This window comes from Columba livia, chromosome 1 (assembly GCF_036013475.1).
Source record: "Columba livia isolate bColLiv1 breed racing homer chromosome 1, bColLiv1.pat.W.v2, whole genome shotgun sequence".
NCBI lineage: Eukaryota > Metazoa > Chordata > Aves > Columbiformes > Columbidae > Columba > Columba livia.
The window spans coordinates 46515108-46538717 of NC_088602.1; the positions used below are offsets into that span (position 1 = coordinate 46515108).

General features: G+C 38.5%; 2 long non-coding RNA genes across 5 annotated transcripts in view; one reads left to right on the forward strand and one right to left on the reverse strand.

Moving 5' to 3' along the window:
• The window catches only part of LOC135579007 (uncharacterized), a 186782-nt gene that overhangs the window by 78386 nt on the left and 84786 nt on the right, over nucleotides 1–23610 (forward strand). The window lies entirely within an intron of this gene.
• LOC135579005 (uncharacterized) overlaps nucleotides 1–23610 on the reverse strand; it is a 121966-nt gene that overhangs the window by 13448 nt on the left and 84908 nt on the right. For all 4 annotated transcript variants that reach the window (XR_010471233.1, XR_010471232.1, XR_010471227.1 and 1 more), the window contains one exon: nucleotides 3015–3084. This is a non-coding gene — a long non-coding RNA (uncharacterized LOC135579005). The remainder of the gene's footprint in view (nucleotides 1–3014; nucleotides 3085–23610) is intronic.

Below are 23610 nucleotides of genomic sequence, written 5' to 3' on the forward strand. Positions count from 1 at the left end.
AAGAAAAGGAGCACTTGGGAGGCTATATTAAGAAAACGGACATGCCACATCATAACTAGATTTTTCTAAACAACTTTGGGTCAAAAGCAGCATTTGAGGCAACATTAGAGAGTAGAAGGCCCATAGCACAGCTCAGCATAACCTGTAACATGTTTAAGAAGATTGAACTGAAGCACTGAGGGGGGCTATTTCCCATGTTCATGAGTGAGAGCAAGGGAACTGCATGTGTGTTCCTTTCTTTTTTTTCAGATATTTCAGTGTCTTCATACAGATATTGGCTCACAAATACTCTTAGAGCCTAAGACTAAAAGTTAACATTTTATTTTATCCTCAAACCACCAAGAGGGATGGTGACTTATATTGATTTTCTAAGTTAATTTAATTCAGAAAATAATATTTTAACCTGTAAGGAAAATACATTTTTGTCAGTGTTTTTATCTTCAGTAGTTGATAAGAACTATGTTAAACCAGGGAATCATCAATCTTGACTTTTACTAGAATGTGTCTTGAAGATGTTTGACTCTGCAGATAATTTACAGGAAATAATAAGGTTACTGTAAAAATCCCATTTAAAAGAGAAAATGACTCTAATAGGACATTGTAGTCTTCCTTAGAGAGTGATGGGACAATATTTCCATTGTGCATACAGGGTTGCATCAACAGCCACAAAAATTGGCAATGAATCTTGGCTAACAAGTGTTCTAGCACTTGAGGGAATGAGCTTCTCGGTGTGCCATGGCTGACATTTCAAGTCCAGAGTATGTCAAAAAGAAGTATAGTCTGTTTCCCACACTTAATCATGTGACTTTTGAGATCATCCAATGAGGTCCAAGACTTCCACATGAAGCAGGCAGGCATGACACCAGACCTACTGGAGACCCTTCGTCTTCTGCAATACCACATCAATCCCAGACTGTTGAAAATAGACTAACAGTGAGATGTGGGTCAAGGTTCATATATTTAAATATAGATCTGTGTGTAGGTCTCAGCATGCAAGCCACTTTTCACTCCATTATAGTCAGTAATTTTGTTAAATTAGATGCAGTTGTCTGCACACAGGCAACTACTGTCATCTTAAATGCTATAGGACATCCTGGTTGATCTCCAGCTGCTACTCAAGAAGAGTAAAGATCTCTTGTAGGTCCTATCTGACAGCTGTTCAGACCAACATAGTATCTAGAACTCCTTAATGTGTCTCCAGTGGCACTAGATGGAGACAGTGTAGTCTGAAGAGTTGTTTAGTTCAGACACCTGCCTCCAGTGGCTCTAGAAGCTACTGATCTAACATTAATCTGAGCACGTGAAAACAAAGAAGGGAGATCTAAGCAAATGTAGCAAGCAAAAGTGTGAGACAGGAATAGTTGCTCTGTCCTCAGCAGAGGAGTAGAGGGGAATTAGCAGACAGCCAAGTGATGTGACTTGTCGAATTTCACAGAAGCAGTGCTTGGCAGAGGAAATTTACTGTAGAGACTTCTCTGCCAGACCTCATCTAGCTCTCCTGCTGTGGTTGAAGACATTAGACAAAATTGATAGGAATTTGATGTGAAGCATCCAGGAGGGCTACAAACCTTTTTCTTTCCAAGCACTACTTCTGTTGAATTCAATAGGAGGTTTGCCATTACTCTCTGCAGAATTGAGCAGGTTCTGGGAAACTCCCCAAGAATTTCCACAGGTATTGAGAAAAATTTCTTTGCTCAGGTAAAGTAAAATAATGGTCCGATACCCTTCCTGCAGTCAGAAACTTTTGAATAGAGACAAGAGAAGCATCTGTCAAGGTGCATAACTTGTGCAACCACCTGGCTGTTCTACTTGATTTGTGGACTTCTGATGGCTGCAGCGCTTATACGCCATGTGTTATACAATATGCTGCTCAGACCAAATCTGCTTTCTGATTACTTCAGATTAGAGAAAATCTTGGTCAGACACGAGGAGGTTTGCCCTGTTTTGCCTGAATGTTGCAAACTGATGGTTACTGTCACTGTGGAAGGAAATAAAGATGCTGAGGGTAAATCTGGGAGAAGCCTCTTGAGCATGGTCCTAGAAATGCCAGAGGTCCACAGATATAGAATCATAGAATCATTTTGGTTGGAATACACCCTTGAGATCATTGAGTTCAACCACAACCAAAATCTATCAGTAAACCATGTCCCTCAGAGCCTCATCTATATGTCTTTTAAACACCTCCAGAGATGGTGACTCCACCACTGCCCTGGGCAGCCTGTTCCACTGCTTCACAACTTTTACCATGAATAAATGTTTCCTAATGTCCAATACGAACTTTCTCTGATTCAACTTGAGGCCATTTCCTCTCATCACTTGCTATATGGGAGAAGAGACCAACACCCTCCATCCTACAACCTCATTTCAGGTAGTTATATAGAGCTGAAGATGTTTTCTGGCTACATGCTATCTGGTGTCTCTCTTCTATTTCTGCCTAGAGGAACTCCCTGTCACAAGTATCTTTCAAAAGGTCTTGGTCAAACAGTGCATTGTGGCTTTTCACTGTTGAGCTTGACTAAAATGACACAACTGCTTTTGCAGTCATTATAGAAAGCAAAGAGTGTGTTCAGACTATAAAATAGGGTGGTGATTCTAGGAATTAGATGAACAATTCAAGCATCATGATCTTTTGAGACTTTTCCTCTTGCTAAAATTGAAATCAACCCCATATCAATGCACAATGGTAAGGGAGTCATCATCATTAAACTTGTATTGGCCATCTGAACAGGCACTAAATGAAGACTTTTCCAATAATCTCTGCACTACAGTGAAGCGATACTTTAGAGCTAAATGGTGTCTCCACATCTCTGACCCATACTATTCTGGACAATGTGGCATGCTGAATAAACATATGTGATTGTATTTACATGTTAGCAAGTTATCTTAAAATGTTTGCATTCTATCCATCAATTAATTTCCGAAAACCACAGTCATATTCACATATCCAAAATGGTTCATATGTCAGTAAAATAACATGTGAAATTTACCTACAACTCAGTTTTTTAACTCCTTACCCAAGAAATGAGACTCTGAAGAAGGAACACTCTTCTAAGTATTTCTTTCACCCAGATATGATGCAGTAACCTAAAAGGAAAAATATTTTCTGAGAAATCAAAGACCATTAAGACTAAAACTAATAAAGCCGTTAAAATTAGGACAAATTAAGATTTATGTGAGTGGCATAGGGATTCTAGCCTGGCATTATGGAACAAAACAGCCTATTAGGCTGTTTTTTTTTCCAATATGATCTGTTTGAAAAATCTATATTGTCAAAATCAGACAGTGTAATGCATGTACAATGTACTGTGCCATTTCAAATGTATTTTGACTCTTTCCTGAAAATAATGACCAGACAAAGTCCTGGGAACTGACTGGGGCATGGCAATTACTATTTTGGTATCTTTAAATGAGTATAAAATTATTTAAAACATCCAAACTTCCTAAATAATCATCAAGAATTCCAATCAACAAAAATGTTAAAAATAGAGTAGTGAAACTGCAAATACCATTTTGTTAAAAAAAAAAAATCTGCATTTTAATTTTGATATAAAAAGAATTCATCATTATAGGAAAAAAAATTACAAATATGAATTTAGCAGTTTTTTAGTCACTGTAGTCACATAATCCTTTCTATTTTAACTGAAATAGCTTTAAACTACATCTTTTGTTTCTAAGGCATCTCTGTTCCACGTATTACATTACCCATACATAAAAAAGTCAATTTGTAAATGTGTGTTCTTGTAAATAACCAGCAAAACTAAAAGAGTTATGATTGATTTGAAATAATTGATTACAGCATGACAGCTTTCTTTTTCTTAATTATAAAAAACAATTACATTTTTGTGCTTTCATACCTGAATATTACAAAAGCTGGGAGAACTATTTCTGTTCTACTTCTGATTAGATCAGCAATGCCACTTCTTCAGGTCTTATCAGATTGGTTTTGATAATAATTACTTGGGAAGTGTTTGATCTCAATGATGAATACTTGATTAGTTTTTCATGAAATCAGTCAACCACACCACCCAACACTACTCATGTGAGACCTTGTTGATTTAGCTGTTCGAAAGAATGCATTCTTTTTCACTGCAGTTATGGGATGTCAGTCTTTGGGGAAAAGAGGGTGGAAAAAGGGCAAGTTTATGGGTAATGATATTGCAGCAGCAGATATTTAAGATTTGCTAATTCTCTTCTCAATTATGTTGATTCCCTGCCTCGTCACACTGCCTGCTACATGGAGACAGAATCAATTTTAGCAGTGGAATACATTTTTCCTTTTTCAAAAAAAGGTTTCATGACACCATTGTCATCTCTGAAACCCTTGGAGGGTTTTGCCCTGATGAATAATATTTCATATGTGGAATGTTTATGTGATTTTCACGGAGTGATAACCCCGCTACCACCTAACTTTGATGCATTGAGATTACTGCTTTCCTTTACTAAAGTGCTTTTACACACCACCTCCTACAAATTGACTTAAGAGTTAGAAATAGAAGATTCAACAAAACTTCAACTCTCCATGGGAAAAAGGGTCTTAGAGAGAAATGTATACATTGGGCACAATATGCTTTAATTATTAAAACACGAGCTTTTGCTGAATAAGAGTTCTAGGCATTTCCCCCCTCATATTTTTTCTTTTACTTTATGCAATTAGAATCAGTTATACAAAGCTGACCATATATCCATATTTTAAAATGACTATTTTTTTAATCAAGCTTTGTTTTAAGGATTAGTCTGCAGACCTATACTCACTGAAGTCAATAGAATTGTCTGCATAAGTAAAAATTGCTTATATAATGAGACACTCAATGGATTAGTCTCCAAGTTATAGGGAAAAAAAATCCTATAGCTCAGGTACTTACGATTAAGTATCTGCACAAGAAGAGATTTTCAGGACAATGCTCTTGCTTGTCAGTAATAAAGTAGCAAGGCAGAACCTTTTATCAAAAGATAAGCTAATGCCATCCTAATTAAGAGAAGGGAAGAAAATTTCTAAGGAAGCAACATTTTCTCTAATGTTTTTCTTTTTAAAGTTGCTAATTGAATTATGACAGTTTTAACAATCAGAAAACACCATGCATTCCAAATGTTTCCTTTGTTAATTATAAGAATTCTGGAAATTGCCTAGATCTTTAAAACGTAAAGTTCCACTAATAAGCTCAGATTCCTTTAGGTTGTTGTTTTGGGGTTTTGTTTTGTTTTGCTTCTGATACCAACTGTTATTTTAGTGGCAATACATTTCTCTTTGAAGATTCAATTTAAGCAGGCTCATCTCTCAGAGACTGAGACTGCTTAAAAAGAAAATAATGTTCCAGGACTATAATTATTTTGGTTATTGTGTCATCATGTTAATGTTGTACTGGAAGAAATGTTCCCCTGAACATTTCATTGTTTTGATATAAGTCTAAAAAGAAAGGGAGAGCAGTCAGGCTGCTGGGTGGGAAAGTGGAACACCTCTCTTTAGATGGTGAAGAACAGTTTGAATGCAGTTACCTCCAAATATAACATAATTCAGCAATTTTTATTTAACTGTTGTGCACTGTCAAAGTACCTGTCATCCTAAGACATCATCTTTATGTAGTAGTTGTTGGCCGGCATTTCCAAAGAACTCAGCTCCCAGTTAGGAGCTGAAATGAACAGAAATACTTTCATAGAAGCTTATTACTCTGCAACTCCCATTGAAAACAAAGGAAGCTACTAGGTGCCAAATCCTTTGAAAGCCTGTCTTCTTTGTTAGGCCTTTTAGGAAGAATTTTCAAAGGAATCTGAGGGATTTAGGTGCCCAGTTCCAACTGAGGGGCTACAGAAAGAGAAGACCTAACCCAGCTCCTTTTAGAAGTCTGGCTCAGGACCTTTAAAATTTGTAATGTGCATAAACAGGGCAAATATCCACAGTCGAGAAGAGGTCTAAGCCTGAGAGACATCAGAACTAAGAAGCAACTGGTCAATATTGGACCCCAAATGAAACAAAGCATCCAAGAGCAAAAGGAGGAGTATGGAAAATCCTCACCTTTTCACTGAAGTCAATTAATTTCAAATTACAATGTGCAGGCTGCTGTTAAAGGCATATGCAACAATTACCCACAGACACTACTGATACTCCTGTTGTTCTCAAATCATTACGCATATCAAAAAATGTGGAAAATTAGAAAAAACTCTGCAATAGCATAGAGATTCCTACCACATTCCTGTCCTTACCAGTAAAATCCTTACTGACCTCTCATTTAATTCTTCTCTCATTATTACCTTCAAAAGGAAGCATGCAGTCTGGACAACAATAAAAAAAAATCTATAGAGTAGTACCATTTCTGTCATTTGCAGCTAATGAATGCTTTTTAGTATTGACTAGCAACTGGTCTAATAATGACAATGACTCCAGTGATTTAGAGCAATAAATCCAAAGACTTGGCAGGCCTCTATTAGTATAATAAGCTCAAACATTCATTCAGGAACATTAAGAAAATGGGCAGCAGACTCTTGAATATTAGAGATTCTCATGTTTCTTTCCTTTTGGTAACACCATCTGGCTGAAAAAACATGATTTTGCAGTGTTTAATGTGTAAATTTAAGTGACAGCTAAGGTAACTCTGAGAATTTTTTCTTTCCTTGTTACTAAGAGAGTGGGTCAATTATGACAAATAATATTACTGTTAGGGCTATGAGAGCCCACACTAACAACATCTATTAGGAAAGGCTTGGAAGGTTAAATGCCTGTGTTCAGCATCTGCTGTGGACAATGGGTATTATGAGTGGTTCCAGACATTATCAGAATTGAATGTTTGATACTCCTTATAACAAACAGACCTCTCCGTATTTTATCACCAGATTAAAGGCTTAAAAGTCTTCATATAAACAACAGCAATATGCTTGTCTTCATCAGTGAGACAGGAGTAAAGGTAGTTCACCAGGATTCCTCATTTATTTTATGTACTTTTATTTTTCTCATTTTATTTATTATTTATTTTCATTATTACATGCAGATGAAATAAAGAAAACTGATTAATTTCATTGGTTTCATCAGATCAGTGTATAGATACTGTTCCAGAAATTAAATCTAAATAAAGTAAGAAGCGATCTTGCCAGATAAAGTCAAATGAACAAGCCAGTCAGAAGAATAATGAGAAAACCGTCCAGTTGGTACTTTAGTCCAAACTCTGAATCCCTCTCAGAAACGGAGCTACAAACTAACTTTCAGTGGGATCCCCCTTGTACATCTGTAGGACATTTCCCATTTTTGTTCATCTGAAGGCTTTTATTAAGCTGCAGAAAAACCCTTCCCACCAAAGGGAAGGCAAAAGCACTGTCGGGCCATGAAGACAGTGGGACCTAAGACGGTCCCTGCAGACAACCTCCACCATACAGGGCAAAGGCGCTGATGAAACCTTTCCCTACAGTTGCATGATCCAAGGAGCACCCAGCACTAAACTGCATGGGTGAAATACCCTCCTGATGAAGCTGTTGGCCAAGTTGCCTGTCTTCATCGTTGTGTTTTGTTTGTACAGCTTGCAGCTGCAACTGAGTTTTGACAAACAGAGGCTTTTTTGAAGCTCAATGGAAGGGAAAGAAGCTTGCAGCTTAAGCACTGGAGTGTCTGGGTGGCAAAGGCTTCCACAAAGTGGTATTTTCCTCCAAGTATTGTTGATAGCAGCTGTAGACCGTAACTGCATGAAGAGCAGGAAAAAGTGGCTAATGCCAGAGTTCCCATGACAGTTTGCATATAAATTTGTGTCTGGAGGTGGATTAATTAATGAAGTCAATACAGGGTTTATGTCAGCTCCACCAAAGTAGATAGCCATAGGAGAATCTGTCTAACTTCATCTGCTGTATTTAATTTGTTGATTTATTTAGTAATAATTAGTGGCTTTATTGTGTTCGAAAATGGAATGTGCTCTGCAGTGTGAAACATCCTGCTGGAAAAGATCTGGAAGCATATTGCAAGGATGACGGCAAGGACAGAGAAGCAGCTGGAAGTTCATAGGTCACTATATGAAAGCAATAAAAGTAATGAGCTCTTATTTCCACTGACTAGTTTACTGTTATTTCTGTTATCTTGCTGCCATGCTTGATCATGGCAAGTTGCATGGCAAGCACGTTGTCTCCTGCATCTGATTCACAGCCCAATGAGAAGGGAGGACAGAGTTGAGGGTATGTATTTAATGATTTCCTACCCCCAAACACTCCTCACTTCAGCAAAAGTCCCTCATTGTGGCTGTATTTCAGCAAAATATCAAGCATTATTTGTCAAGACAAGTGATGTTTGTGGTCTGAGGTAACAATAAAGTGAGAAATATTAAATGAACTGTATTTAAATTTCTCTGTACACTATTGTAAATTGCAAAATGGTCTAAGAAAAGTCAATTAGGAGTTCAGCCCACCTACAGGTAATAGAGAAAAAAATGGGAGTTTGAGCGTGGATGTCCTCAGCGTCCATTAAGCGAGATGCATTGCATCCCATCCCAAGTGCACAGGAGAACGGGTGGAATCAACCCCATTTCATGTGAGACTGATAACAAAACAGGCTCCACATTCAGCACAACAGCTCCAGGAGTGTGGTTTAAGTATGAGAGTTTGGTTATAGTCTTTTAATACTGCATTTTAGAAGGCACCTAAGTGTGGCTTGTATTTCCGTGACAAACTTGGTGTGAAGCTGGAAATTATTTCAACCAGTAGTTATACTGGCACACTGCCAGAGGATTGCAGATGGTACAGCATTAGTGTGTCTTGAGCGGGGAAATCAAGAAAGCTTGAAATGATAAGCCTTCAAACAGGAGAAGCTGTTTCTGTGCCACTTGCAATTGCAAATACAGATGATTCAAGTGTAAGAGACATCGGAATCCGCACATCTGGTCTTCACAAGAGGACAATAAGTCCAGAGTAAGGCAAGCATGCTGCAGCTAAAAATGACCCAGAAACAGAAGCTTTATGATGCATAACCACATGTCCAGATCTGAAGCCACTTTTAGCATTTTGATCACAGTCTGCACCTATAAAAAGGCAGTCTAATTTTCTGTTACTTGTTGGGATTAAAATAAAAAAGAATGCAGTTAAAATGGAAAAAAAAAAAAAACTCAGAAAAAGGAAAAGGAAAAGAAAGAGGAAAAAGGAAAGGAAAAGGGAAAGGGAAAGGGAAAAGGAAAGGAAGAAAAAGAAAAAGAAAAAGAAAAAGAAAAAGAAAAAGAAAAAGAAAAAGAAAAAGAAAAAGAAAAAGAAAAAGAAAAAGAAAAAGAAAAAGAAAAAGAAAAAGAAAAAGAAAAAGAAAAAGAAAAAGAAAAAGAAAAAGAATAGTACATTTTGAGTCTTGACAAATAATTGTGTGGAAATGCATGCCAGACTGAAGGTTAAACAAGAGCCCAGTTTGGATTTAAAGAAAATGCTTGCCCTGCTTGAAAAAATTGTGTGTTAATCAGACTGAGTTTTGATTCACAGCATACAAACAAAGACATTTCTGAATTCAGTCTGGCATATGCACATTGCATTTCTGGGAGGAAAAGGTGACTTATGTGTTGCCTGTGACAAGGGAAGTCATCCTAGTTCTGCTGATCAAAGCCCTCCTTGAAGTGGGGCTGCAAAGGTTTCTGCAACCACAGAAAATAAGCTTTTAGAAAGAAGGATGATGCAAAGAAGGAACAAATTCCTGAAGCAAATGAGGTAATTACCACTTGGACATAGTGGTTTACACTTTGTAAGAAACTTAGTGGATAGACAGTAATCAGATTGCATAGGTAGACACTATCACAAACATGTATGTCGACTGCAGAAGCAGTTGTACCAAAGACAACTAAGAGCTGTGGAATTACAAGTAATAAGTACTCACAAAAATAAGGAATAGGTGTTACAAATACAGCTGCACGCGGTGTATTTGAAAACAGGTCAGAAAACAGATTACAGGTCATATCATAAGGCAAAAAACCCCTTTGAAGCAGTAATTCTGGAAAAAGGTTTAGATATCAAAGTAAGAGGATCAGTTTTCAATGCCACTCTTTACCAAAAGGGTAACTACTGTTGTTTGTATAAAGAGTTCTCAAGTAGCAGTTGGAGAGCTTAGATGACTTGCGCTTGCACTTACTTGGAAGTGTCTTTATTGATATTGAAATTCTGTATATATCTAAAAAGGATTTTAGGGAAATTATTAAGTTTTAAAAGAGGGCAACAAGAATGCTGTAAAGCACCTGCTACAATGAAAGACTTATGAAGCTAAAGCTATTTTAAATAATGCCCAGTCTACTGTGATCTCAGACAATAAGAACCTACATGAAAAACAGAATTCTGATAATGAAGTTCCTTCTACATTTTAACTAATGAATAACAAAATCCTGGGGAGGGGCTGAGAGGGTGGGAAAACAGATTCAGAACACACAGATCTTTAACACTGAGCCAACTAACCACTGGAACAATTTCTGAGGGATGGTGAGAGCATTTTTTTCATTGCTCGCAGTATTTAATTAATATTGTGGTTTGTTTTTTGTTTTCCCTGAGATTTTTGCTTAATTTGAACCAGAATGTTTTAAAAGAAATCTACAGTGCATGTTGAACAGGAAATCAGAAGGCATAATCGCAGTGGTCATTTCTTGCACAGGGTACTACATATTTATGAAATAAATGAAGAGCAACACAAGCAATGAGCTCTAACAGTACTGTGTATATCAGTTTGGGGGCAATACAATGCTTCCAAGGATGGAAGTGCAGCTTGGAGCTTTGTGGATGTGGCACTTCTGCACCCTGACTTTGTCCAGCCTCAAGACATGCAACGAAGTCAAATAAAAGCCAATTAAACATACAGGCAGAAGGTTGCCAAGATCAGTAAATTCAATAAAAGCAGGTAAAATTTTGTCTTCATTGGTAGCCCTTAGAACAGTATGAGATATTTCAGCTTTTTGTGGTTTTAAGGCTTACACTGAAGTTTAGATGCAGCAGAAGACAGAAGATGCAATACAGAAATAAGTCGTATTGAAGAGAATAACTGATTCTAGAAACTGACTAATTTATCAAACGCTCTTTGAAAGTTTTGGGTTTTGTTTTGTTTTGTTTTGTTTTGTTTTGTTTTGTTTTGTTTTGTTTTGTTTTGTTTTAAAGGTATTACCTGCATTGATGAATGTCAGCCTTTCAATAGCTAAAGATTAGTGCCTTCTCAAGAAGAGCCTCTGGTAGTATACCCCTGAAGCAAGTTACGAAGAAGCTCTCATACCCATTAGATGGGCAATTGTTTGTGTTCCTCTGTTGTAATGCTGAGGTTCACAAGCATCATCAGAAAATCAATCAACATTGTCAACTCTGGTGGAATAATACATGTTTGCCTATGTTGATGGGACACCTGTTCCTTCCTGAAACTCAGGAGTTGGTACTGAGGAGCAGCACAGTCAGTCTTACAGAGCTGCAGAGCACAGCATGTTTGTCCTCCCACTCTGACAACCATTTCTTCCTTGATTTACAGTGGCACATCTGTCATGGGAATTATGTCATAACTATTCATGTTCCCTGAAGTACATATTAACAAATTCCCCACATAATAATTAGATAGCAATCAACAATCACAGTTGTTTTGTTATTTTCTAGGCTGTTAAGCCATAAAGCAAAGAATAAATTTAAGTGATTTTCAGTAGATTACCACAAGGACAGTAAGTGGCATGGAAGTCATCCCAGCATCTGAAATACAGATGATCTAATATACAACCTTCATTCTGAACAGTTGTCTTATCTGTGACTGGGCACTAAAACATCCACTTTATTTAAAGTATTGAAAAACTGAACATATTTAAGTACTGCTGAAGATGAGACTCTAGCACCTACAACACTTTCTATTAGTAAGGTCTCACAGTATGGCTTCTATTTGCACAAAGCCACTAGTAGAGTTCTGCATTTATCTCGTGGTTAAGACCAGCTCTTCTTGCTGTTTCTGGGCTGAGCCTGTCAGATGCTGAGGTTTGATGGCTTTTATCCCTTCTCAGTGTGAGTCTGTCTCTGGCAGGACTGGGACCTTGACTTAGTCATATTCTGAAAAGGGACTGTCTGCTGTTCCAAACTGTGTGGCTGCCCCTGGGAATTACGCAAGGATGAAACAAAGTATTTTCACTGAGTCAAATTTAGGTACTAGTGTCAAAAAAACAACTGCACTGAACTACAGTGCTGCTCGGCCCCATCAAATCTTCACCTTCTCACAACATCCCTAACAAACAAACGTTTGGAAGGGTCATCTTTTTGGTTTGGGCTAGTGTATTTGAATTAAATTTGGTGCTTTTGTTTTGCTTTGTTTTGTTTTGGTTTATGGTTAGTAGAACTAAGTCTTTTGTTGTGTACTCCAGCAGCCAGAAAAATGGACTTTGCCATCTGTTGTTTATCTCTGTTTTCAGATTTTCCTCTAATCTGTTATCTAATCAATAGTATGCACTGGGCTTTGTTGTATTTCTTCCTCTCTTTTAACAAGGCGCGGGGGAAAAGCTTTCTTACTAGTGGAGGTAATTTCGGGACAGGCTAAAAAGAAGCACAATCACCTCTTCCTGGGCTATCACAGAATATCCCAGGATATATATGAGTATATAACAATCAAGTCTGGTTGTACTTACTTGTGACACCTATGTGGAATATAAATCTGAACATTAGTGTGTATCATCTGAATTTGATGCCTCTGGAGGATTTCAGAATGCCCTCTCCATGTTTTTTTTTTCATGGTTCAGGTGTGGGTTTTGTTTAGTTTTCATGTTTGGTTTATTTCAGTACTACCATGGGGCTTCTGTTATCTATTTCACAGGCTGTGGGTAATGGGGAGCAAGAAAAGTGTGAAGCCACTTCAAGGACAGAGCAAAAGATAAAGAGATAACATGATCTATCACGTGGGCTGGGTGACATAGGATCTTCTGGAAACCCTTTGGTCCCACACACTCTGACTTCTCCATCCAGGAGCTGGAAATGTAGCTGAGGGATGCCCAAAATGCACATCTACCTGTCAGTCACATGGTGGGGCATGTAGGCATGCCCTGTCCCACCAGCCAGCAAGTATTCTTGTCACACAACAGACATTTTGGACGTATGATAGTGCAGTAAGGGGAATTTCAGGGTCTCTCATAAAATGAAGGCAGGGCTTGGGACACAGCTACGTGAATTTTGGAGGCAGGCTACTCCAGATGAGTGTATATCAGGCTTCCTAATCCATTGGTCAGAGACGAGAAATCAACACTCCACGTTGTCTCCATCACATGTCTGGACTATGAACTTGGGTGTGACCTTTGCCAGTTTGTGCCTCTCTTATTTCTATATACTGCAAATTCTTCAAGGCGGCCTCTTGCTTCAGTTTTTCACAGTGCTTTTTTAGAGCAGGAGCCTCTGAGATTACTGCCATACAAATAAATAACAGTAAACCTATAAAAGAAGTATTATGTGAAACGAGCTGGGATTTTGTATATGAGCCATTAGATGTGTAGGATAAGATGAATTCATTAAATCTGAAAACATAAACCTATAAAGTGTGAATAACCTCTTAGTCTGTGATATCATACTGAGTGCATATAGACATATACATTATATATCCTTAGTCTATTATATAAAGTGGATTTAAAATGCATTACATTAAATAAAGTATGTCCTCTAGTACCACGTTCATTGCAGGCCAACAGCAAATAATAAATACAATTGAAACGACACAAAAATTAAAATGGACTATATTCATCACTTCCAAAGCATGATCTTTAAAGATGCTAGCAAAAAAGGGCAAAGGTATGTGAGCCTGCAATTCCTGAGGTACACGTGACTGGAGTTTATCAAAACGTATCTGAAAAGCTTTGAAGCACCTAGCACAGCAGTTGCTCCAGCACAGCCTCGAGTTCAGGCTGCAAAAACTTTCCTGTGATCCCAGACAAATGCCCAGCAACTGAGCCTCATACTGTCTAAGCTATAAAATTATTGGCATAACAAAGCATTAAGCAAGTTTATTTAAAGCTAGTGTACACATTTGTTTGCAGTGCATCTGGGCCTCTGGATTACTGTATAAACAAGGTCCAAATATAACCTTCAATGTTTTTTATAAAAGAAAAAAAAAGCAGAGTTTTGATTTTGTGGACTACTGCAGTACAACATCTGCAACTGGGTTTGCTGCCTCTGCAGTTTTCATTTCATGGGTAAACTGAACTATACAAGATTTTGGTCAAGTGAGCTATATAGAACCTTTTATTTAGTATTGCATCTTCTGCTTTGGCATCTGTATTGTCCCTGCCCTGGACTATTTGTCCCCTTTTACCTCCCTACCAGCCACGACAACAGGATGCACAATGAAAATCTGTGTTTACAAATCTTGCATGCAAATGATTACGGAACAGCCACAATATGCAGCAATTTAAATTTGTTGACAGAGTTGCTAAGAAACAAACCTTTTGATTCTGTGAAACCCTTTTTGATACAGCTCCATGCTCTGACAGTTGAAGCTATTGAACAAGAGTGAAGACTCTTTAAAAGAGGAATTTCTGACATTTGCTATGTTTTCAGAGGCTGTAACATAACATTGAATATTCTTTCAGTGTCACTTTTATTCAGTAGTGGAGTGTCTGATTCCACATATATTTAAACTATCCTATATTTCAAAAAATGGCTTCAGTACTTCAGTACTACCTTCTCCCACTCACTTGCACAATTGTTTCGCAAAGGATTGTGATCTTTACGTGCTCCTCTGCCAAATATCTTCTAAGTTTCTATATTTTTTCCAATCTGTTCTTTAAACATCCTTTCTCCAGGGCATTTTCACAAAGGACCTCATAGCATGCTACTCGGACATCAACAGTAAAATACAGTATTATTTTGACATTCCAGTGTTATGGAGACAGCTGATGTTTTAAGAACATATATTTGCACTGTAGATACCCAACCATTAAATAGTGAAGCAGAGCAGGGAAAAAACCAAGACCTAGATTCATCCCAAATCAGATCACCTGTATCATTTAGCTGATAAAATTAGAAGCACTGTCATGTAAAGTCTTGTCAGTAAAAGAGAGGATGATTTAGCTGTTAGGTTGGACAAAACACATTTTGGAGGCATCTAACCTTTACTTCATTACTAAGGCAGCCTAGAGCAACTGTAGCCCTAATTTAAACAGCTCAGTTAGGTGATTAAAGTTGGGAAGAATTAATCCTAGTCTAATTGATCATAACTTCATTTTTCTTAGCAGGTTTAGCAGTTGTAATTACAACCTGCCTACATTGACACTACCTTTTGTGCACATTTGTCACACTGTTTCATTCAATGAGCAAGAGGGAAAAGGTGGATGAGCAAAAATTTTGACGTTTCATTGGGAGGGAAGCTAAAAAAAGACAATTACAGGACTGGGGTAGAAATGAGAGGCTCAAGGAAAGAACATGTGGCATTTTCCGCCTCTGAAGGCATAGGCTGCTTTACAGGATCAACATATGACTTAAGAACATTTTGTATTTTTTGGTTTGAAACTTGGGAACCTAACATTATGTATCTGCTAAAGTGCTATTTTTTTTAATCTGATAAAATGGCTGCACAGTCATAAACTTAAACTTCAAAGGCAGAAAGATGACTCTGGGAGGAGGCAGATCAGTCTATGATAGTTAAAAAAACACACGGAAAGAGTGTGGGATAAGAAAGAATCAGTCACTTTTGGATTTATTCAAAAGCACTGAAGACTATCTCTGCCTACCATTTTCTCTTCACATTTTATTCATAAGGACCATTTTTTTCCTTGTGAAAAAACACATCCTCTGAAATTGTGCAAAAGCATTTTGAAAAAAAGATTTTTTAAAATGTGAAATAAATGTAAAAATAATGAGTCATACTCCATAATGGCCATTGCAGAGTGTGCATTAGAAGGCAAGCAGAGCACTCTCAGCATGCACTAATAGCTTGCTAATGCACAGCCTTCGGTGCCTTATTGCTATAGTTGACATTTACCACAACGAATACTCTGCAGCAAGAAATATTTTGGGCTCCATTATGCTTTCACAACCTTGAGCTGTGCTGGGAAGGGCTGGACATAGATTGCTGTGAGCAATATGGGCTGAAGGGCTGGAGAAATAACTCACACCTTTCATTTGGTGGTATATAGATGGAAAAGACCTGCACCAGGCTCAGCCTTCATGAAGTGGAAAACACCTTTGGGGAGAAAGAAAGACATTTCATGCAACCTGGCGTACTGAAAGGCAATAGTGCAAACCAGCTCACAACAGGGCCTAGACTTGAGTACCTCACAAGGTTTTCACCCTGGGGCCACTGCAAGTTCCTCCTGTTACTGCCCCTGTGGGTCTGGACACCACGAATTGCAGTTTGGTTGCTCATGTTTCAAGGCTCCCTCTTGTCCAAGGCTTGTAGCACAAGTCTGGTTCCTCGTTCCATCTCTTCTTTGTCCTGTGAGTTTGTTTGTCCATCAAGATGTGTGCCAGGGATTGCACAGCTGTGGCTGTAGCTACCAAAAAAAAGTGCCTTTAACTGGGCTTTTGTAACTCAGTGCTTGAGCCAGGGACAACCTCATAACCAGAGTGGTTTGGATTGATTAATTTTGCTGCTTTGCCATTTTTTGTTGACGTTGTTCAGCTTCTGGTCTTTTTCATCAGGCAAATAATCTGCCAGCCTCTAGAACAAGCATTAGATGCCCCTGGTGCCTACCCTGAAGGGGGGCTGCCCTGTGCCCCTGCACAGTACCTGTGCCAATGCACTGAAATGTGCAAAAGTCCTGGGGGGAACTGACTGGTAGTTCATATGTTTTGGGAGGCAGGCAGGCCTATTAAAATCCCTTTTGGCATAGAAAGCGGCTGAGCCCTAATCTTAGCCTGCCTCAGTGAGCCATTGTTAGTGCTGGGAGATGGGAAAGGAGGATGACTTTTGGAGGAGGTTTTTTGGCTGATACATAGGACAAGTAGTATCTTAGAAGCAAGAAATGTTGCAAGTATAAGAGAAGGCCATTCAGATATACGGTATCACTTACAAGATCATAGTGTAAATACCCATTTCACTAACTGACTCAAAAATATCAAAGAATGGATTATGCAGCATTTTATTTCGTAAAAACTTTAGCATTTTTGTTCTATTTCCAAAGGTCTCATACATCAGTGTGAACAGGAACTCTCATTATCTCCAGTGAGTCCCACAGTCCACCATCACCACACAGTTACTGTTCTGCCTTGAGGTTTAGATCATGAGCAACAGAAAAAGAAACAAAGTTTAGAGTTTATTATAATAATGCACAGAGATATTATTACCAAAATATATCACTTTTATTGGCCTAAAACCTTGGCTTGTAAATTCCTCATGTGAATAATCCATAAAAATAAGACTCCATCCTCCCTTGAATTTTTGAGAGAAACCGCGAGAGATGAAACTACAATGGAACAGGAATCCAGGTTCATGTGCTGTCCTAGTGGACTGGCACTGTTTGAAAGGATGTTGTTCACAGCAAGTAAAGGTGTGGAGGATCGTTTACAAACATTTTTAGGAAGAAGAAAGCTAAATTCCAGAAAAAGAACAAATTAATTAAAATGGATTTCTCAATTTTCTCTGCTGCAGGTTTTTCTATTGTTTTTAATAGAGCAGCAGTTTGTTTTGTTTTATATGTGATCTGGATAAACTGTTCCTATCAAACAAGGCAATGCGATGAATTGTATTGAGCTGAGTAAGTCCTAGCAGTTGGAAAACCAATACATTTCATGGCTGGCTATGCTTTGTTTTCCTTTAATGCAGACAATTTAATGTTAGTGATTGAACCAGTGAATTTTCCAGCAAAAATGACAAGGCAGTCGACTTGAAACGTAGCATTATTAGCCACCGTTTCTTCTAGTTTTGTGTGCATGTTGAGTGATCTGGGATGAAAAACTAACAAGCACCTGTCAAATCTGAGACATCAGGTTTTTTGACAGAGGGCCCACTGGACATTCCTATCAAGAGAGCCTTTATGAGTAAACCGTGGAAATCTCTCTCAGACAAAAAGGAAACAGGGCTCATCAGATTCTGCAGACCCTTGACTTGGAGGGCACGCTGTCTCCAATGAAAGGCTTTTGATCACAATGCTTTTTTATTCAGATTTGACTTCACATTATGGCTAATCAATACCTTCCAACAGTCGAAGTCCCCAGTTAGATGCACACCTCACAGTCAGGCACGGAGACCTACTAATTGAGAAAAAGTCAGAGACCTAGGTACCATCGCCCTCAGGCCATAGTCTTGCCTCAGCTCAATCCTTTTTCCTATCCCTGCCTTTCTTATCACAGTACCCTAGAAATGGTGGAAATAAAATTTAAAGACATGACAGGCAGGGAAAAGCAGGATCAATTCCTGTCACTTGCCACCAGTGTTTACTGCCTTCCTAGGTCTTCAGAGGGTGTTTTTCTTTCATAGCTTAGGGGAAGTTAACCTTTTATAAATAGGAAGATGGTACCTTCATGAATTTTAAATTGTTTGATTTTTGTAGGCCTAGGTTGTCTCAACTTTCTGAAAATGACTCTCTCTTTAAAATCTCATTTGTTTACATAGGGTCAAAAATAGCAGCTGGAAGGGGTTTATCATGCCTTCAATTTTTTGCTATGTGCCAACTTCAAAAATGACCCATCTCTCCTTTCTGCATCATTTTTCACCAGCCAGACTGTGCAGATGAACAACATGAACACCTTCTGTAGAAAAAAAGAGCAAGGTAACTGTGAAACTAGGACATGGGGCATGTCCTCATGCAGGGCAACAAGAGATTTTGTCAGCAGCAGAAGGATGTCAGTCTGGCTGAGGGGTTGTGCTCACTGGAGCATCACGACAGAGGTTCTCAGTCCTGGTCCTCTGTGACAACAGATATTAAAAATGAGGGGGTTTTCTTTTATTTGTCTCCTGCCTCCATTTGGTGTTTTCCTGGCAGCATTTTTTGCCAAGCTCCTACCATAGCCAGCTTCATGAAAAAAAACTTGTTTGTAAATGTGGTTTTGTAAACTATGGTAAACCAACCGCTGGAGGGAGTCACAGATTAGGGAGCTGCTGGAACTACCAACTGCTGCTGGATAAGCACATTTTACTTTGAGAACCACACTATACATCTGTCTTGTGTGAAATGAGTTTTCCAAAGCATCTCTCTGTAAGCATTATTATGTGGACATTGTCGTGGCCTGAAATGGCCTTCCACGTATGCAAATAGTTCCTTCAGTAAGGAATGAGATGCCACTCACATTGCTCTAGTGAGGAGAGAGAAAGAAAGCTTAGGCCTAATTTCAGAACAGGTAGCAGAGCTGGGAGAGGGGTGTGAAAGAAAAACACTAAGGAAAAAAAAAAAAAAAAAAAGAAGAGAAGCAGAAAATCAAGTGAAGAAGAAAAAGACCAAAACAAAGAACCTACATGAAGGAGAAATACCTAGTTTTTGCTCTATTCATCATTTTTCCCTAGAATCCCAAAGAGGAGCTCCTGCTCATTGCTTACAATTCTTTGTGACATTCTCCAGTTATATCCATAGGTCTTCTTCCCAGAACAAGCATCTTAGAAGGTCAGCTTGGACAGATGCATACCTTGCAAACAAAAGAGTTTAAAAAAAGCACACACTCCCACTAAATAACAGGCAACCCTCCATATATATGCATTTACTTGAAAGTTCAGTGAGGTGTAGGAATCACTAAAAAATGGCTTGGTTAAATAGAAATATCTTAGCAAACATGCATACATATTGGTAAATCCCTGAAATGACCTTGTGTTCATAAAACTCTTTTATTTCTTTTTGAACTCACTTTCTCATTTCTTTTTAAATGTTAAAGTATTTTTTCTAGTTTTGTAATTATTTTGGGAGAATGAGAAACTTAAGTTACTTTAGTCTGTGAGAATAAGAATTTATTTTAAATTGTTTTCAAAACACTACAAAAGGTGTTTAAAAATAAATGAAAAAAGTTTTAAGTCAAAAGATCTACTGCTTTAAAAAATGAAGAAGAATTAACATGCAATGAAGATTTTTATGAACATTTGTCTTTTCAAGTGGCTTATACTGTGAACACTAGTAAAATGAATGGAAGATTTTCAGAGTTTCCAATGGAGCATTCAGAGCTTGGGGACACGAATTCAACAACAAAGGTCATACTTAGGGCTCCATGTCCTGCTGACAGCACAAACCCTGAGAGAGTACCTGGAATCATTTCAGGCTTAAAATGGGATTTTGATACATCTGTTTTCCAAAGATCCTCCTAAAAAGGGCAAAGTGTAAAATATTTAAGAAAACACAGAAGGGTTAATAGAGTTATTGATGGTATAAGGCAAGTATTTCCAGCATGGGTATCTGTTTCCACTTAAAGATTTAAGTGTGTAACTACTTAAGCACATCTGAAAATGTTGGCTTGTGTGGTTTACCAAAGGCCAAAGTGAGAAGAGTTTGTAAGACAGGGTTAGTCTCTACTTCAGTTACCTGGGTGGGGTTGCCTTTTGTGCTGCTGGTCTCTCTCTCCTCCATCAGTATTTATGATGGGTCCTATGTAGAAATGCCAGCATTAGCCCAGCACAGACAGTGGGGACCATCAGCACACTTGGCTGTGCTGGGGGCACTGATTCCAGTCACTGCCAACCTGATTTGCAGTCCTCCCTCCCACCCAAAAAATAAAAAAGCTGCGTATGTAATATGTAGAAATGAGCGTTTATATAGAAGTGCCTGTGTGGCAAGAAGAAGGTAAAAACTGGAGCAGGCTGGGGACAACTAGTAATCTCAGGAAAAGCCTCTAAGGAACTCTTCCCACTGAGGGGTCTGTTAAGTCTCTGCACCTTCTCAAGCACCTACACAAAGAAAAGGCTCTAGAAAAGTACCAAAAAATATGCTCTTTGATACATCCTGAATTTTCAGTCTAGTCCAGACTGGTCAGAGACTGTCAGCAAGAGGAATTAAAGTAATAAAATATATAATGCCCATGAACACCACGTTACCATAGGACTAGCATACTAGTAGGTGCAAGTCACCCATTTTCACAGAATCATACAATCATAGGATCATAGAATACTGTCTTGAAAGGGACCTCAAGGATCATCTGGTCCAACTTTTCTTGGCAAAAGCACAGTCTAGACAAGATGGGTTAGCACCTTGTGCAGATGAATCTTTAAAGTGTCCAGTGTTGGGGAATCCACCACTTGCCTGGGGAGATTATTCCAATGGCTGATTGTTCACATTGTGAAAAACTTCCCTCTTGTGTCCAACTGGAATCTTCTCAGGAGTAATTTGCACCCATTACCCCTTGTCTTTTCTATGTTACACCTTGTAAAAAGGGAGTCTCCATCTTCTTTGTAGCCACCCTTTAAATACTGGAACACGGTGATGAGGTCACCCCTAAGCCTTCTTAAGGCTGAATAAGCCCGGTTCTTTCTGCCTTTCCTCATACAGCAGCTTCTCAGCCCTTTGATCACCTTTGTGGCCCTTCTCTGAATCCTCTCCAGCCTGTCCACATCTTTTTTTGTGTAGCGGGGACCAAAACTGAACACAGTATTCCAGGTGTGGCCTGTCAAGTGTTGAGTAGAGTGGGATAATGACCTTGTCTCTGCTGGTGATGCCCTTTTTGATGCAGTCCGTCATCTTGTTGTCCTTCTTTGTTGCAGCAGCACACTGGTCACTCATACTGAGCTTGTTGTGCAGCAGGACCCCCAGGTGCCTTCCCACAGACCTCCTAGGTAGCCCATATTCAAAGATAAGCAATGGAATGCATTTTATGTAATTCCCTCCATTATTTTGCTCTTAGCTGGGGAAAACTGCTCAGTGGCATGTTTAGTGTCTGAAAGTGTGGTAGAAAATATTATTGTTTCGTAGGCTGAAATCTGTCCAGAGTCCTTTTTTTTTCTTCACTGCTACCACTTATTGTTGACTGTCTCATGCATGCTATTTTATACCTGTATCTTCTCTGTATGATCACATTAATTACATTCCATTCTTTCCTCTTTGATATCTCATTAAAATCTTATAAATGATCATGCAGTGACCTTGAAGGACATGCATAATACATGAAAGTAAACCTGCAGTAAAATGTATTCTTTCACTCCTGACTTGCTACATCCCACATTTCTTTTTTCCTATCCCCAATGACCCCAATATGGGGAGTTACGCTAGCTGAGCCAAGGTATGCAGTGGTGTGCAAATCCACTAACTCCATTAGCTTTCCCTACTGATGACAGCTGCAATATGTTAATGGCTTGTGTTTGGATGTGATGGCCCTGCTACTACTTAGGGCACTATGCTAATTACCATAAGATGGTGACAACAGGTGCAAGTGTCACTTTATATCAGCATCATGTGTAAGAGAAAAATAGCTAGCAGCACCAAAAGCAACTCAAGAAAATGTAAACTTTAGTCAGCAGCCTGTGATTCTCTGAAGAACTATTCTTTAATGCTTATGATTAAAGGATTTACAGACGGATATTGTTGCTTTTTCTGCAAGTACAGTAATTTTGAACTCACAGGGATGTCTTCATAAGCTATTTAAAGTTGTGTTTCAACAATGCGCACTTATGTGGCAGTTCAAGTAAAATGCAGAAGACCTGTATTTACGAAGATTTCCTTACTGAATAAAAGTTTTACTAAGCCACGTTTGCTGCAGTGGATACATATTGGAACAGACATGATTTCCAGCTGAATGAAATCACTGTGCCTTGCTGGCCTCATGCTTTTAACATAGCTCTGCTCTATTGTCAGATTTGCTTATGTGTATGTATACTTGTCTTCCTCTCTCTTTGTCAGGGTCTAGTACATCCTTTTTCTTGATAGCAAGCAATTTCCCCAGACTCAGTAGTGGCCTTCCAGCAGGCTGAGCCAGCAGGATGGTTTCCTTTTTGCCCTTAACATGGTCTTACTGTCATGAGAGGAATCGAATAGAAGGCACACACCTTATTCCTTTGTTAGAAACAAAAATACCTTAGGAGACAGCTTTATACACAATAGTGAATAGATATTCTATTCTGCTAACTATTATTGGAGCAAAATGTTTTTCACAATACTGTTTTTTGCTATTGTTACAAAGATTTGTCACTAAATTATCCCACTATTGCTAAGATAAAACCCAAGAACAGAGCTGCTCTTGGATCTCTAAGTAAAATGGGTTGGTTCTGGGTAAGACTGTACTGACCACTCTCACAGCATTCAGACATAACCATTGTAGGCATGTTGAAGAAGTTTTTGAAGAGACTTTTTTCAAAGGCTAAAGTGTGCAAATGTAAAACTAAACTGGAAGTTGTGTTTTGGTTTGTTTTGGTTTTTGTTAATAAACTGCAAAAACTGTATATTTGCAGAAAATTTCAATTTTATGCAGAAAGAAAAAAAGAAACCTAGTTCATCTCCAAGTTGAAGACCAACACACTTTTAGCCCAGCTTAAAGAATTTCTGTTTGTATGTTCTGCTTTATGGAACCAATATTCAGTTCCTTTATGATTCCCACTCTTTCACATACCTGAGGCTTACAAGGTGGACTTCTCTCAAAATACCTTATCCCTCTACTTTACCCCTTCTACAAAAGAAGCTGAGCACATAAGGGGAACAGAAATTTGTCCAGGGATCCCAGTGGATTGAATTAAAAAGAAGCAACTACAGACCTTGTGAGGTCACCTTTTCAGTAAAAATCACAAAATTGTCAGCCTAAATATTGTTTATTTTATCAACAGAGCAGCATTCTCCATTTTGTCTAGCCTTTCTAGGA